Raw genomic sequence first — 18,667 nt, forward strand, 5'->3', positions numbered from 1 at the left:
GACACGGAAATTTTAGATAATTTAGAAGTCAGACTCTTCAAAAAGAAAGCCCGGCCGGCAATGTTCGACTCCTTCCGCCTTTGGCGAAAGGAATCTAAACAAAAGGAAATTAAGTTAGCGAAACGAAATAAACGTGCACAAGGTATGTCGATGGTGCAGGCTGCGATACAGTTTAGGGATAATGAGGAAGAGCAGGAAAGCGAACAGATGCTTAGGCAACGTAAATTAGCGGTAGACAAATGTTATCCAGTTTTGCCACCTCAACAGCAAGAAGAAAAGGAAGATCTAGTGAAAGATCCTTTAATGTCGCATCTATTAAGTTCGCCACCCCCTTATGCTCAGAGTGCTACCGCACCTCCGCAACTTGTAGTTGTGCAACCTCCCGTTGTTTTACTTCCAGCGGTTCCTCAACAGCCAGCTCTCCCTTTGCTGGCTACTACTATTGCTTCGGCGCAGCCTTCTCAAGGGCCGCCGTCTTTGCTACCTCCTTCGTCTACTACCTCTATACCTGTGTTGTCTGTCCCTTCTGTCACTATTCCGACGTCGGTTCCTTCTCATTCAGCTTTGTCCTCTGTTCTTTTGTCACCTTCTCCTTCTGCCCGACGGAGAATGACTGATGCGGTTGCTAGTTTTTTTCTCTCCTCTAATGGGTTCATTAGGTATGTCTCCTGTTGTAGAGCGTAAGCAATTGCGTAGTCAATTGCCTGGTCCTGATGAACGGACAGTGCTGGATCACTTGGCACGTAACTGGGTTAACTATCCTTCACACTATGATCTGGAGAGTGTTACGAATGTTTTCCATCAATGGGAAGCACCGACCCAAAGATATGTATTTGATGTGATGTGTTCTTTCCTCCGTGAACAGTGGGAAGATAGTGAGGTAGGGCGGGCTCCGCCTGAGTTGTTCTGTGTGCAGTCCGAGTTCGCGAAAGGAACTATAGTGGGTCTCGATGTAAAAAGAGCAGTCGCGACATTGTTGTCATTTAGGAGCGATTTTCCTTCTAAGTCATTATTTGAGCCTGATTCTTCAGTGAGGAGAAAGGCACGTCAATATCCGATGCGTGAGGTTCCTCCCGTTTGGAGACCTGGTGATGCGAATGCTAATCCACCTGTTCTGGCACATTTCCAGCACGTTTGGGTACATGTTCCATGGAAGCGTGCCGAAGTACTAGCTCTAAAGCAGACTCTGCCTGATCCACGTAAAAATCCTGCGGGGTTTTATAAGGAGCTATCTCAAACTGCGAGTTCCTGTATTATGAATTTGGCTGATAGAGATATGTTATTTGGGAATGTTGTTCCACAGCCTATATGGAGTAAGATCCGTCATACGGATCATGTGCAGGAATTAGGTGATACATGGAATAATCTTAGAACTACAGATGAAAGACAAATAGGTGGTGCTAAACCCGAAAATGTGATTGCTGATCTCCCTGTTAGAATTATTGATTATATGAAGACTTTGATGCCTGCTACACGTGTGAATTGGGACAAATTGTCTGCGTGCAAGCAGAAGAAAGACGAAACTGTGTCCGACTTTTTCACTAGATTTGAAGAGACATTTGTAGACCACAGTGGTCAAGACATGAGTACAGAAGGTGGTCAAAGGTTGTTCGTTGACAAGTTTGTGCATAATTTGCTTCCCGAGTTGTGCAATAGGTTGAAGGATTCTGAAAGTGCTTGGGCTGTTTCTTCATCAGCGCAGATATTGGCTACTGCCCAGTACTATGAGAATAGACATAAAGATGAGATAGAGAAAGCGGACAGAAAGACTAAGGAATTGAAGACTAAGGTTCTTCTGCAGCAAGCATACCCGCCCCGCAATACCCAGTGTGATTATCAGCAACCACAACACTATCAGAGAAGCTCGCAAATGCTCGAGTCTTCTCAACCACGTTTCCCTGTAGGCCCCAATCAGTGTGCGTATTGCAAAGAAGAAGGTCACTTCAAGAATAATTGCCCGAGATTATTACAGCGCACGAATGGTGTTTCTGTTATGAGAGGTCGAGGTGTTCAACAAGCTCCGCGAGGTCGAGGACGTGGTGTGTCTCAGATTGTGCGTTCCTTGCCTCCGCAGAATTCGATGAATTGTCTTGATCAACAGAATGGTGCGTCTGGTAAGACGGCTCAGTATTATGCGGACGATTATTACGTTGAAGGAGAGAGTATGGAAGGTAATGATTGCTAGGACAGCCACAGACAAAGAAAGGGAATTGTTTCAGTTCCAGTAGATCAGAGTGGACCTTATGTTGAAGTGATTGCATCAGGGGTGTCTGAACCTTTTCTGTTGGATACTGGTGCTGCGAAAAGTTCTATCATGCACACCAAACTCCCTGGCGCACCTTTGTCTGGCTTAACGAATGTTTCAGTAGGTTTTTCTGGTGCCCCGGTTAGCAATCCGATTTCTAGTCCTTTGTTTTTTTCTGTCGGACCTTGTGATTTCGAAGCACCCCTCATTCTGACGACAGGTTGTGGTGAGAACTTGTTGGGCTTGGACTTGTTAACCCCTTCGGTGCTCATGACGGAATGGTTCCGTCATGACCCACGGTTGAGCTGTGCTCATGACGGAACCATTCCGTCATGAGCACACCCGCGCAAGATTCCGTCAGCACAGCGGCGGAATCTGCGCAGCATCGAAGGGGTTAAAGAGATTGTATGCAACGCTTTATTGTTCTCCTTCAGGAGTACAGCTTACATTGGGAAAGAGAGTGATCTCTCCGATGTATTGGTCTAAAGACCGACTTCCAGCTGAATTGTCTTCTCTTCCTGATTCTCTTTGGGCTACTGGTCCTAATGATGTGGGTCTTTTGGAGATTCCACCATATGTTGTGACATTGAAGGCGAATGCTAGATTACCACGCATTCCACAGTATCGTATCTCAAGTTTGGTGAAAAAGCACTTTTGGCGATCATCTCTGATCTGATTGAGAAAGGTGTGATTGAGGAAACGAGAGGTAATGTGTGCAATAGCCCGGTTTTGCCGGTTCTGAAACGAACTGATTTTTCTCAGCCTCCTGTATATAGGTTTGTGATCGATCTTCGCGAGGTGAATAAGATCGTTGTTTCACAATTCCCTGTTGTGCCTGATATCACCACTCTACTGACTTTGATTCCGGCTACAGCCACGTGGTTTTCGGTGATTGATTTGAAGAATGCTTTCTTCAGCATCCCGATTGCCGCAGAGAGTAGAGATATATTTGGCTTCTCTTTAGGAGGCCGAAGCTTCAGGTTTAAACGCGCTCCTCAAGGCTATTGTGAGAGTCCATCGATCTATAGTCAAGCTTTAAAGACGCAACTTGATTTGTTGGTTTTACCCAATGGCGCTGACCTTATTCAGTATGTTGACGATCTTTTAGTCGCCGCTGAAAATGAAGAGACTTGTAGAGAGGCTACTGTGTCGTTGTTACGTCACTTGTCTGAATTCCATCATAAAGTTTCTCTGTCGAAGTTGCAGTATTGCCGACAAGAAGTTACCTACTTAGGTCACCTCTTATCGAAGGAGGGAAGAAGATTGACCCCAGAGAGAATCCAAGCGATTGCGAAAATGAGTGTGCCTACGACACAGAGAGAAGTGCGTGCATTTCTAGGTATTACATCATACTGTAGACAGTGGATTGCTAATTTTTCATTGCTTGCAAAACCTTTGATAGCTCTTACTGTTAAGGATACCCCGAATCCTATCCCTGGACTGACGAATGTCAGAAGAGTTTTTCAGAATTGCGTGACGCCCTGTGTTCAGCTCCTGTGTTGGGTACCCCCAATTACAGTAAACATTTCACATTGTATGTCCACGAGAGAGAGGGATGTGCATTGTCAGTTTTGACTCAACAGTTTGGCGATAGGCAACGTCCATGTGCTTATTTTTCATCGACTTTAGATCCGGTAGCTAGAGCGTTGCCGAGTTGCTTGAGAGCCACAGCGGCAGCGGCTGTTTCAATCCGACAGTCTGCTGGTTTGGTGATGAACAATACACTGACTGTGATGGTTCCACATGCAGTGGATACCTTGTTGAACCGTTCCAAGACACAGCACTTAACTAGTGCTCGGTTGTCAGGTTACGAATTGACCTTGTTAGCAAGTCATGTACATATAAAAAGATGCAACATGTTGAATCCAGCCACGTTGTTGCCGATTTCAACTGAGACAAATGATACAGAACAGCATGATTGTTTCCTCAGGACTGAGGAAGAAACGAAAGGGAGGATAGACCTTAGGGACACTCCCCTTGCAGAATGTGATGGTACTCTATGGGTTGATGGTTCGTGTTTTAAACTTCCGAACGGTGATACGACTGCGGCATATGCGGTTACGACTTTGCATACGATTGTTGAAGCTGCTCGTATCCCACACAAGCGGCAGAATTGATTGCATTGACAAGAGCGTGTGTGTTGTCGAAAGCGAAAAGAGTGACTGTGTACACTGACAGCCAGTATGCGTTCAGTGTTGCTTTTAGCTTTGGACGATTGTGGAGAGAACGTGGGTTTCTGACTTCGCATGGGACCAAGATCCAACATGGTCGATTGGTGAATGAACTTCTTGAATCTCTTACTTTGCCGTTGCAAGTTGCGATCGTGAAATGCAGTGCGCATAAGAAAGTCACGGACGATGTTGGTCGTGGTAATGCGTTTGCAGATGAAGTCGCGAAAGAGACTGCGAGAGATGTGATGAGTCGAATGTATGTTGCGGGTCCAGCGAGATGGATTCCAGACAGGAGTATGTGTGAAGATACAATTGAGAGTGTGAAATCCATCCAAGCTGAAGCCACAGAGAAAGAGTTGAATGAATGGAGAGACAGCAAGGGTAAATTGGATTCGAATGGTTGATGGGTTGAGTTGTCAGAGCATCAGCGATGGTTGTTGCCTGACGCGTATGTACTCCCAGTGGTTACCATGGCACATGGGATGGCTCATATTAGTGTGAAAGGGATTTGTAAGTCATTGGCCCCAGTATGGCAAAATGCTGGCATTCCTAAGTGTGCAGAGAATCTGGTCAAGAACTGTATGGTTTGTTTGATGTACAATACTGGTAAAGGAACTCCAACTCCAGCTGGTCATTTTGCTAAACCCCACGTATCCGTTTGAGGCTTTGCAGCTAGATTTCATCCACATGGAGAGGTGCAACAACCTGAAGTATGTCTTAGTGGTTGTTTGCTCTTTTTCTAGATGGGTGGAAGCCTACCCTCTGAAGGACAACACTTCCTTGTCCACAGCTAAAGCCCTTATTAAGGAATTTTTCCCTAGGTTCGGTTTGCCGAGAGTGGTCTGGAGTGACAATGGGAGTGAATTTGTGGGTCAAGTGATGAAGAGAGTGTGTGATGGGTTGGGCATCCGGCAGAAGTTCCACGCTGCCAATCATCCCCAGTCAGCTGGTCTAGTTGAGTGCTACAATGGCACGTTAAAATTGAAATTGGCCAAAATTCAAGCGAGCTCTGGTCTACAATGGCCTGATGCTTTGCCGTTAGCCATTCTGTCCACAAGAATGACTGTGCATTCGTGAATGGGTCTGAGTCCTTATGAGGTTGTGTTCGGTCGCCCGGCAAATATTTGGGGAGTGCCGCGGCCGACAAAATTTAGTGAGATAGAACTAGGCCTGGGCGGTAAATTCCGTTCCGCTCGCGGAATTTTCGGAATTTGGGTAATTTCGCGTTCCGCGGAGAACGCGAAATTGCCCAAAAATCTGCGTTCCGCGACTTCGCGAAATTTTTTGCTTGTTCACGTTCTCAATATGCGTGTTCGCGAGATATTTCACCCCGAGCACGCAAACAGCGATCGCGAACAGGAAAAAAGTATCGCGAACAAGCAATTCCGCGTGTTCGCGGAATTTCTGCGTGTTCGCGGAGATTTTTTACCGTTTCGCGGAGATTTGCGTAACGCGATTACGCAAATTCCGCCCACCCCTAGATAGAACACCCTGTATTGCTTGACTACCTGTACGAATTGACGGCTAAATTGCGTGTTCTGCATCAACAGGTTCATGATACTTTGCCACAGGTTTCTGAAGATCCAGGGCACCATTGAACCTGGCGCGTGGGTGCTCGTGAAGAACTTTCAGCGAACCCAGAACGAGCAGCCCCGCTGGATAGGACCGTATCTGGTGTTATTGTCCACCCGTTCTGCGGTACGAGTGCACGGTAAAAAGAACTGGATTCACGGCGTACATTGTAAGAGGGTCCCTTTGCCTCTGCCGTATGACCGGTGGGTCCAAAGAGGACTTCCTGATTCTGAGACTGAGACCGTGCCTCGTTTTCTGCCTTTTAGCGATGCCCGTTTGATTGGAACAAACATTGAGCCAGAGAGCGACGAACTTCTCCAAGAAGTTGTACCTCCATCAAATCATTTGAATACTTTTGAACCTGAGTTACTCTTCCGAGAACAGACATTGCCTGGTAAAGAGCGCTATAACTTGCGACCGAGAGTCGTGGGACGAATAACAAACTGAGTCCCTTCTTTGCTATTCTTTTATGGTTGGCTCCCCTGCGAGAAACTTTTTTTGATTTTTGTTTTTCGAACCACCATCCGGGTTCAGCTGTAGGGTCGCGGTGCCAAGTCCTTGGAGTGCAAGCCGAAGACATTAGGTCGACGGTTCTGGTTGGTCTCAGGGCGTTCCCTGGACCGACAGGCGCATTCCTTAGCACAGAACACCCATCCGCCGCGAGCAGCATGATTAGAGGATGGAGTTTTTCGAGATGGAGAGACCTACTGAAAGAATGAGCTTCAAGAGCAAAATGTGTATAATAATGAGTAGAAAACGTTTTTTAATATTATGTCTGTTTATACTGTTAAGTTTAATAATGTTTTTAATTGGATATGTGACATTCTATTTTCAAGCGACATTCATGCCCACTACACAACCTATGCCTCCTCCTACTGTTTCTTCTCATTCTTTTCACCCTCTGCCTGAACATGAGTCCATTAGGAGAATGGAATTCACTAATAATTCCTTTGTTCAGCTTCTGCACCAACACCAGCTAGTAGTGAACACAACTAATTGTTGGGTGTGTGGCCTCATGCCCCATACTGCCGAGAAAGGTATTCCTTACCTGGTCCTGCCATTTAGCTACAATGGTTCTGTGTGGGCATACAGAACAATGTTCATTTATGCCCGTGAAGTTAACCCCCTACATTCTCTGAAAGATAGCCCGAAGAATAGTGCTCTGGTCAAGGGAATAGTCGACATGATTAGAGGAATGAGCTCTTATGAGGCTATCCTGAGAGATGAGACACTAGCGTATATTGGATGGAACGTCACTGGATATGGAGTTAGTCTGAGTGGGAACCAGCGAGCGAAGAGATCCTCCCCGATCTGGATAGTACCCAATCGGGGTCATTACTGTCTGCAAGGAAATGGCAAGAATCCTAGAGCTCAGCTAGGGAAGAGTGTTTGCACTGAGGCATATGTTTTTGCGTCCCAGACTTCCCCATCGTTTTTAGCAGCTAAGGGTACCTACTTCATTTGCCATGACAGAGCATATACATGGTTGCCCCCTGATTTCTCGGGCACATGTTTTGTCTCGTTCTTGTTGCCTCTTACATTTACAGCTGCGGCAGATTACCACAAAACGAGGGTCGTTAGCGGTGTCTTCAGTAAGGAAGATACCGCAGGACAAGAATTGGGAGATTCCGTGAAGGGTTTTCTGCCGTTTTGGGGACCTATGGTTAACAGCAGGAACATACGGCAATTGACGAGAGTGGTTGAGTCCACCATAGTCGAAACTGCCGGCGCCCTTAGTAACTTGACTGCTGAGCTCCAGTCGGATCGCCTTATGACTCTTCAGAACAGAGTTGCGTTGGATGTCATACTTGCAGATAGAGGGGGGGTCTGTAAATTGATCCCAATCGAGCTGTTGTGTTTTCATCCCAGATAACGCTCCGACAGTTTTCCAAGCCATCTCCAAGTTACATAAGATCTCCGAGTCCATACATGTGGACGAAGGAGATTGGTCGTTTATGGAATGGTTCTGGCGATTGTTATCCACTTGGGGATGGAAGATCCTGATGGTCATTGGGATGGTATTAGCTACCCTCTTCCTGTTCTGTCTTTGTGTACAGTGTGCTCCCGTAATATGTGGCCTTTTTGCTACCTCGTGTTCGAGGAGACCTGTCCAGAGAGAGTTACTAAGTACCAGGATGATGTTACAGCAACATCTCAATGATCTGATGAACATAGACCTGGATTCAGATTGACGTGAGTTTAGGGTATTGCCTATGTAAGGGCAAAAGGAGGGTCTGTGGTTCCGTGAATTCTGAACCCGTTCAATTAAGGTCGTCATATCCTGATGATCTTGTATCAGCGAACCGCGAATGACAAGTGCGGTATGCATGAGCATTTTCATCATTCTACACCAAGATTTTGACTGTGTATTGGACGATCTAGTCGGTACCCTTGGGATTCATTTTGTGCACATCCACTATTTTGTGGTTGCCCTCACCTAGGCAAATGATTAAGAAATGACTGGCCAAGCAAGCCTCCAGGGACGCATACCCCTTAGCTTGAGTGCGTGTTGACTTCTATTTGACCTGAGTCAACTGACCCTGTTGCCCGAGGCCAAAACTTGTTAAGCCAGGCCCTTGTTAAGCAGCTGGTCAGATAGTGATCAAAGAACAGGACATTATTGACCCTATGGTACACGCACACACCCCTCTATCTTGCCTCTCATCTGTTTCTGCTCTTTCCCTTTTATGGCCTTATGGGCTAATTATTGATTTGGGTTAAGGTCTTTTATAACGGGTTCGTCCAGCCTGTTCGATCAAGAATGCTGGATTTTTTACCCTGTCATTGATGATGGGCTGATTAACTGAAAGTGGGTTTGTCGTTATCTGATGCCTCTGTAAATGTCATCCTCTGATTGGTCAAACCTGTAAGTAATTGATGCTAGCCAGGAACGTGGTTTTTGGCATAAAAGACGATGCTCCACTCCTTTTGGTTGAGCAGTCTCCTGAGAACATACACCGTGTTGTACTTCTAGGATCTCTGTTACTGGCTGCAGCTAATAAATATGATCTCTGATGTCACCAGAAGAATCCCGTGTCTCTGTACTCTAAGACAGGTGAACCCGAAGACTGAGGGCGTGTCCCCTGCGCCGCTGGGATTAAATGCCCGGTTCTTCAGAACTATAAAGTGGGAGAGACAATGTGGGAGACCACACATAGGGGTGACTGTGGTTCTTTCTTGAAAACGAGTCTCTGGCGCTGTTGGGCAGAAGAGGAGGGTTTAGAAAGCTGCTTTCCTGTGCCCTTTGTGGCCACCACCTGGAGTTTCCGTCTGCACAGCTGTGTTTTTGTTTAAACTATTTGTTTTTTTTAATGTTTATTCATAGTTTACAAAATAATAAAACATGACATAGAGATAGGCAATCAAGCAGCAAGATTAGTACATAACTTTAAAGTCTTCAAAAATATAATTATTTTGAAAGATAATCTAGCACTAATAGAGGATGTCAAAGTATCCCCCTAGAATATTAAATTACCAAACATGTGCCAGAGATTGTATTTCGTAATAGCACAGTCCCCACTGGTTTTCAGATATATGGACCCTCCAGGTGGTCGGTGTTCCTTTATATGCAGGGGATCAAGGTGGCGCCTGGTAAATCAATGCAGGAAGAGTGTTTGACTCACAGCATCAACCAGGGCAGACTCAGGACTTTCTTTCTTTCTTTTGGACAGGAAATTGAGATATCAGTGAAGTGGGCAGCAGTGTGAAGCTACCTCTAGCTTTTTACCGTTAATTGACCAGACCACCTTTTATAACTATAGGAGGCTAGTGACAAACCATGGACGATTAGATGTGCAAGAAGAGCTGGTGGGGGCGCACAGGGTCAGAGCGCTCTATGGGAAGGACAATGTCTCTCTGGGAATGCATGTTGAGGGAGAGGAGAGGAGCTATGGTGAGGGACCATGAGTGACGCGTGTTTTTCAGGGAGGGTCACATGGAAAGTTATTTCACAGGAAATTCCCTGGATAGACAATACATAAAGTCATAATGTATGCATTAGTTTATGTAGCCAATCCATCCACATCAGCAATACTCATCAAATATTCCAATCCATTCCACTAATGTTCACAGAATTGTGTTGCTGTGCAAAGGTATTCTCTTCCGCTATTACGCAAACAATTGATGGTCGTAAGGTCCAGGCTCTCAAAAGCAGTCTTCCTTCAGGTGCCAAGAAAGCGGATGTCTTGTGCTTGATGCACCCTCTGAGCATCCCTAACAGCCCATACATGCTCCCTACCTCACCAGGCCAAGAGTATCCTGGCATCGCCAGCACCAGGGTCTAGACCACCTAGGGTGAATGCCAGATCGCTGATATGCAGAAGCAAAGTTCGGTGAATCGGAATATCCACTCGATGAGGATCCCAACTGGGAAGGCGTGACCCATCCACAGCAACTCACTCTCATAGCTCATGCAGCAAGCAAACTCTAGTGCTGAGTAGAGCAGTAAAACAACTCATGCATGCGACCCCTCATAACAAAGGAAGAACCATTCCTCATAGGCAGTCACTGAAGGGGGTAATGATTCAAGTGCTTACAGGCAGTAGAGGTGAAGTATTCGCAGGAATACAGAGGATCTTGCAGTGGGATGTGTCCCTCACCAGGTCTTCAGTTTGGCCAGCGACTCCACTGCAGTGGTGTAGCAAATGCTTTGGATCAAGGGGCCAAGCCCCCAAGAGATGTATGAGCCATGGCTGAGGCAGGCTTAGTGGTATCAAAGCAAGCCCCAAAAGTAGGAAACTCTAAGAATAGTTTGGGTGTGGGAAGGAATGCTTTCCTGCACAATAACTATTCTGACCACAAGGCAGACACCCTTGCATCTTCGGCCTGCAGCTGGAAGGGCACACCATGTCTTAGTAGAAATGGCTAATTTCTGCTCTCTCTCTTTAACACATCGAGGCGCAGCAGCTTTCCTTGTTACGTTGCATCAAAATTTAGTACGTTTGGCCCACAATGTCCAGAGTGAAAAGTTAAGGCTCCAATTGACCAGTCTCTGACTGTCATTTTAAGATTCTGGGGAGTGGAAAACATGGTGCTAATGGCACAAAAGGTTGTTTTCCATGCTAAAAATATAATATTTGTATTTCGATAAAAGTTCTATTACTGCATAAAAAAAGAGCATTATCTCTTCTCTGCGTGATAATTCCGTATTGGTAACACCAGTAAAAGGTAGAGCTAATTTGTTGTAATGTGTTACTTGTTTAATGCATCCTCCTTATTGATGTCCTCTGCCTTGCTGCTCAGCCAATGGCGATGTCATCGGAATGTTTGGAGTGTTTGAGTTGGAGAGCGGTTCAGTTGGAATGGATGGGCTGAGCAGCAAGGAGGCTGCTCCCGGTGGGGCCTAACATGAGACCTAATATGGATCTGATCTTAAGAATAAAGCTGTGATCCTGAGTTACATTCTGGACTACGTATCTTTCATTCAACTGTAACACTGGCGACGATTTTAAAGAACCTGCGTGCTACTTCTATGGAGAATGGACTTTTAAAACTAAAGGAATCTCAAGTAAATGAAACTACAACCTGTGGATTTGGAGAAACCTGGCACCCCTAAGGCCCCACCAGTAACCATTTCATCGGTCGCCCCAACCTGTAAGTGCCAGTTTCCTTCGTTGTCTTACAGCCTGCCTGTTTTTGTTGAACATGTGCTAGTCCTGCTGCCAGCTGTGACTGTTCTGCAAGTATGTTGATATCTGGCTACTTCTGTGAATTTCGTGCCAGCCGACCGCATCTGCCCCAAAGTGTGCACTACCCATGTGTTTTGTCTTGAGCAAGCAGTTACAGTTGCGGTGAATCCCAAACACCCCAAAGAGAGTGACAGGAGTGATGTGTGCCCAGATTGGCAGCAGTGTAATGTGATGTACCCCTGTGAACAGTAAAGAATTCTGTACCTGGTCATGAGGCAGCAATTTGTGGCTCTGTTTGATGTGGTGCAGTGCTAAGGACATGTCTTGTGTACTCCGCCTGTTTTTACTTTTGCACAACCTTGGTGCAGTCCCCATGTATTCCTGCCCCTGTATCGGCGTCGCACACATATGGTGAGACACTTTAGATTAATTTGTATTGGTTTTGGTATTTCTTTTGCATTTCCTCGCTGCTGTGGGCAGTTTCACTGTTGCATCCAATTTTTAAATCAGTGCGCGAGCTTGGCAATGCGCATGAAACTCACCTGCTGTGATTGCTGCGAGGAAGAGTTCCGTGGCCTTTCTGACGTCGATGGAGTTCTTTGTAGCTGCTCAGTGACGTTTTTCAGCATGAACGTGCCGAGAGTCACCCGGTTCTCCGTTGTGCTGCGTGCCACCATTTTGAGTTTACATGTTTTTCATGCAGCTGCCAACCACGTTTGCGGATATTTACCAGCCACGTGCCAATATCCAGATGCAGGGGCAGATTTATGAGGTTTTGCCGTAGGGAAGCGCAGCAGGCCTTCCTGCTGCGCTTCCCTACGGCAAAAGAAAAGGGCAGGGATGCGCCGTATCTATAAAATGCGGCGCATTCCTGTCCTTTTCCCCTGCACCGGCGCACAATGGGCTAACGCAGGAAACTCTGCACCATGGTGCAAGGGTGCCTGCGTTGCGGAGATGAATATTTTTGTACAGGAAGGGAAACCTCTCTGTACAAAAATAATCACAAGAGGTTTTTCCTCTTTGTATGGGTGCTGCAGAATGCAGCACACATAGAAAAAGGAAAAACGAGGAGAAATAAAGATATTTCTCCCCGTTGCGCCTCCCTTACGCCTCCCCTGGGGAGGCGGAAGCTTTTGGCGCTGCCTCAGATTTACGATTTCTCGTAAATCTGGGGCAGTGACAAAAGGCCATGGGTGTTGCTGGGAACGCCCCCAGCAACACCCATTGCACGCCCCTTTAACGCAGAACACTGCGTTAAAGGGACTGATATTTATGAGGCAGCATTAAGCCAAAAAAGTGGCTCAGTGCTGCCTGATAAATATCACGCAGGCTTCTGCGCCACGGAACGTCACAAAAAGTGACGTTCCGATGGCGCAACTGGCCTCATAAATCTGCCCCGCAGTTTCTTGGACCGTCTCCTGCAGACTCCCCGCAAGTAGTGTGAAACGTGGAGAGCTTATTGAGGTCTTGTTTTGATGTCAGTCGTGGGCATCTGTTGCTCCGCTTTATAAAGAGTTTGTCCTTCTTCTCGATTTAGTTTCTTTTTCACGTAGCGTGTGCATGCAAATCATCCCACATAAAACTGAGGAAGTTTTCTACCTGGGTTTCCTGTGCCTGCATTCTTTTAGACACTTGGAATTATTAACTCATTCAGACGGCGGTGAGTGTCCAGTCATCAAGACACTGATACCATCATTAACTTTATCTTTACCCATGGTTCTACAAACATCGACGTTTCAAGGAATCTAATCAGCGTCAATTGTTAGTTGATCAAAAATATTTGTGCATGCTCTTATGGTTGTATCACACGTTTGCTCCATTGCTCTATTTTCATACTATGTTTTGATCCTGTATTTGTATGTAATTGAGGGTGAGAGGGGGTGAGAGAGTGTAGTGTCCTTGTCTTGCATCTGTTTCAACAGAGGTGGAGAGAGCGTAGTGTCCCTGGTCATGTTAGTGTATGCCTCTGAGTAAGTTTTATAAAGAAGGGGAATTGACAGAGTGCACACCTGTTTTTTCTTTTTTTAGTCATTTACTCCTCTTTAGACTCTGATTGCGTGCAAGCCCGGAATCGTAGCTCTGCCCTGAACCACGTGCGTATAATCACTAGTCAAGATGAGGCGATGTTTCACCCCAATGCCGGACGCACAGCATTACTTTAAGCATAACTATAATGCCAAACATTAATCCAATTTCATCATGTTTATTCCATTTCATCCAAGTTTCTCTGTTTCATCCATTATTCTGAGTAAGTTTTGCCTTGTGCGAGGTGTTTAGTCTGTGTGTTGTGGGTGCGTACGTGAGAAGACTCCTTCTTATGAAGCTTCTCTAATTTACCTGTTTTGGTGATACCCTCTGAATGGTTGTTACCTCGTGTGAGGTGTTGGACTGTGCGTTGTAGGTCCGCATGTGAGAAGACTCCTTTTTGTTAAGCTTCTCTGGTTTACCACTATTTTGTGGTTGTGGGTTGTCTATCACCCTAGTGTGAGTTAACATGAGTGTGTAATCACTGATTTCTAAAATGGAATGCTCTTCTTGTGTTTTCCCTATCTTTTTTAGGTGGGGTTGAGCATGTGATTTTTATAAAACTGTTGGACATCTTGTTGTGTTTATTTCATCTTGCATACTATGGGTCCGATGTAGGTAAAACCGAAATACCGAGTCCTTAATAGCGATTTTGACCAAATCGCTATTAAGAACTTGGTATTTCCGATGTAGATAAAAAAATCGCTAAAAGTTAGCGAATCGGAAAAAATCGCTAATAAAAATACCTAATTCTCATTACCGAATCGGTATTACCGATTCCATAATACCGATTCGGTAATTAGCGAATCCGGTAATTCAAAAAAATCGCAAATTTGTGCTCCAGCCAATCCTGTGCTTCCTGATGACCTCACAACCAGGAAGTGGCCACACCCATGCAGCTGCACTGGTCCTGAAGCTGCTGGAGAGGCAGGGAGCAGGAGCAAAAGCACAGGAGCTGCACAGCTACCACCCAGCTGATACACAACAACAGAACCATGGACTCACAGGAGAAGGGGAAGGGTGCTGGAGAAAGAAAGCGCAAGCACAAGTTCAGTGAGAGGGAGTTGGAGGTACTTATATAGGAGGTGGTGAAGGATCACGACCAGCTCTTTGGCAAGAAATCACTGCACATCTCTGAGGCACAGAGAAGGAGGATTTGGCTGGTTATCCAGCAGAAAATCAATGCAATTGGTGTCACCCATCGCTCAACAAAGGACCTCAAGAAGCGATGGTATGATCTTGGGAAACGTGCCAAGGAGAGGGTGGCCAACCGGATGAAACAAGACAGGAAGACAGGTGGGGGGACCTCAACAGTGCCTGCACAGACTGCATTAGAACAAATGGTGGAGTCTACCCTCCAGCCAGAGAGCGTCAGTGGCATCGGAGACGTGGACAGCTCAGCCACAGGGTCCAACAGACAAGGTAAGATGCATGCACAGCATGCTGTGCCCCCTCCCTAACCCCAATCTCCATACAAGAATCCCACTCCAGACCATGTTTTGCCTAAAATCAGCAATGCATCATGGGAGATGTAGTCCCTATAAACTAATAGCACATCAGTCAGTCCACAAAAAGCATAGGCATGTCACACAAATCAATACATTAGCAAGCGGGGGACAGGCAGCTAGATTGGCAGTCATGAAATTTATTTGAAGGCAAATGCTGCCAGACAAGTGAATAATAGTACATTCTATATCCACAGGTGAAACATCGCACAAGGCTGCAGAAGGGGAGACAGGAGAGGCTTCCAGGGAGCAAATCACACTGGAGGAGGATGTCCTATCACCTGCTGACGCTACACCACCATCACCACCACCACCACCACCACCACCATCACCACCACCACGTGCCAGGAGGTATACAGTGGGTAGCCTCCAGGTGATAGAGAGCACAGAGGATGAGAGCCAGAGAGCCCAACAGACCCCACAGGATGATAGACAGGCATCTGTAACACAGTCCCCCATGGATGTTGGCAACACAGGTGCACGTAGACGCCGACAAAGGGCACACAGTCCTGAGGCAGAGGAGTCCAGTGTCTTCTCCGGTCTGGAGGGGCAGATGCTTAAATTGCAGCACCTGCAAAGAAAAACAATGAGGGCAATACAACACCAGATGGTGGCAAACAATAGACACATCAATGTGGCAAGGTTGTGCAGCATGGCACATGCAGCTATCATTTTGCAGCAGATCAGGGGCCGGAACTGCCGTGCACCTCCACTTTTGTGGAGGCAGCGGAACCTGCTTTTGAGGAGTCCAAAAGTACGCTCCACCACATTGCGTGTAGATTTATGTGCCACATTATATCTCCTTTCACTTGGGGTAGATGGGTTGAGGTACGGTGTCAGGATGAAAGCACGCACCGCATATGCGCTGTCACCTAAGTGTAAAAGAAAGGAAAATTATTCACAGTCAGCAATCGTTGCATCAAATGTATACTTCAGGGTGTGCCACATGGATTTACCTAGCAGGTAGCCTTCTCCAAATTCACCCGCAGCAAGATGGGTATAGATCCCACTGTTTCTGAATATGTAGGAATCATGCGTGCTCCCTGGGAATTTTGCAGCTATGTCGGTGATGATGTGAGAAGCATCACATATAACCTGTACATTTATAGAATGTGTGGATTTGCGGTTGCGGTAGATGTACTCAGTCGCAGCGGGGGGCAGATTGGTATATGTGTTCCGTCAATGCAACCTATGACGTGTGGGAACTGGGCCTTCTGATAATAGTCCATCTTGGTCTTATGCAGTTCTGCCTGTGTGCTGGGGAATTGGATGTAGTGTGGCATCCTTTGCAACATGGCGTCCATGAATGTATTGAAGAAACGTGACAGGCATCTCTGTGAGACTCCACCTGCCGCAGCTATTACCCTCTGGTAACTGTCGGATGCCAATAGGTGCAGGCAACAGAGTACCTGTACATGTGGAGGTATTGCGTGCACCCTTGGTGTCTGGTGCTCCAGGATTGGGTGCAGGTGCTGTATCAGGTCAAGGATGATGTCTGGGTGAAACCTGTATCTCTCATGGATTTCAGCCTCTGTGAGTTGGAATAAGGTGATGCGCAACCTGTATATGTGTTCCTGTCATCTCCAGATCCTTTGCGCTGCAGTTCGTATCCTTAACCGCCTTGCTATGACGTAGAGGGCCGCCATTGTGTTCAGGCTGATGCATTCTGGGGCTGTTTTTATGCTGTGCACCTGCTTACCACCTGCTTTGAGTTTGTGGTAATTTGTGACTCTTAATTAGCGATTTTTTAAGGATTCGGTAATAGCGAGTTTATGTACATTGCTTTGCGATATATTTTAGCGATTCCTTATTTTGCTAATCTCTACATAGTGAGTCGGCGTGCCATTTTCGCGAAATGAGGAATCGCTAGTTGTTTTCCGTTGTTTTTAGTGATTCCTTATTGAGCGATTCGGTGTTTCTGCCTCTACATCTCACATGGGTTAATAGCGATCGCTAATGCTGAAATTCTGCGACGGAATGTTTGGAGTGCTTGAGTTGGAGAGCGGTTCAGTTGGAATGGATGGGCTGAGCAGCAAGGAGGCTGCTCCCGGTGGGGCCTAACATGAGACCTAATATGGATCTGATTTTAAGAATAAAGCTGTGATCCTGAGTTACATTCTGGACCACGTATCTTTCATTCAACTGTAACATAATTTCATACCTTAAAACACAGAAACAGATTGCGGAACACTGTTTCCACATGTTATCCCCATTCAAATACAAATATTTGTTATTGGCTCCGTTACTGTTACAGTAACACAAGTACCGGAGATGCTGTGTAGTCACAAAGGTTCGGCATATTCTAAATGATGGTCTTTGCGTCCAAGTAAATGGATTTGTTGGAGGCGAATGAATAAACGATAGACGAGGCTTTGGGGGGCCTGGGCCCCGGTAAGAGGAACACGAGAATGGCATAAATGGTAAACAAGCACGTTTTAGGGCCAGGCAAGAGTTGAGGGAGTTTAATGGATGCTTTTAGGACAGCACACACCATTGAACCTGATTATGGGGCCCTGTCAGTCTAGAATAGATTCCATTTTGTTCGACCTCCCTGTGAAATTACCTCAAGAGCGAAAAGCCGGCATGAAGTGTCAAGTTCAATTTACAGAAAGGCCTTTCAACAGCTTTGGATAAGAGTTATTTCATTACATAAAAATATTAGACACAAGTCCTCAAACCCAAGCGACATTATAAACTGGTTCCAGGAAACTGTGAAATCCATTTATTCTGGAGCAGTTACTCTTAAACCAGTAGAAACTGTGGGCCTCATCTAAAAGCCCATTGCGCCACAGGTGCGTCACTTTTTATGACGCACTAGCGGCGCCGTGCGCCTGCCATATTTACAAGGCCACGTGAAGTCACTCTGCGTGGCTTTTCATGGCCTTCTAAATATGGACCCTTTTCATGCATTACTCTGCGTGAAAGGGGTGTTCCATGGGTGTGGCTGTGGGTGTTCCCACACAGCATCCATGGAACCTGACACATTCACAGATTTACAAAGTGTCATAAAGGTGGGAATACACCAGACCCCTACGCCTCCGGCGTAGGAGTAGCGCAACAAGCAGAAATACTTTTATTTCCCCTCGAATTTTCCTCTTTCTGTACGTGCTGCATTCTGCAACACGTACAGAAAGTGGAAAATCCCATCAAGGATTGTTATTGTGCGTAAAAATAATCATCACTGCAACGCAGGCACCCTAGCAACATGACGCAAGAGTGCCTGCGCTGGTGCACTGCAGCCAATTGTGCACCAGCACAGTGGAACGTACACAGATGCGTCATATTGTTGTTAATACGACGCATCCCTGTGCTTTTAAAATGACACCGCTCGGTTAGCAGTATGGCTTACAGCGACGTGGTGCGCAATTTTTTGTAAATGAGGTGCTGTATCTCCGGTGAACAGGGAGGTGGTTGCAGGGGAGAGTGGTGGTGGTGACATGGCTTTAAGTGGGCCGCTTCTTTTTGGGTCCCAGACCAGGTAGTGATTAAAAATTGGCATTGAATCACGTCCCTATCAGGCCA

This window comes from Triturus cristatus, chromosome 10, assembly GCF_964204655.1.
Source record: "Triturus cristatus chromosome 10, aTriCri1.1, whole genome shotgun sequence".
NCBI classification, from domain to species: domain Eukaryota; kingdom Metazoa; phylum Chordata; class Amphibia; order Caudata; family Salamandridae; genus Triturus; species Triturus cristatus.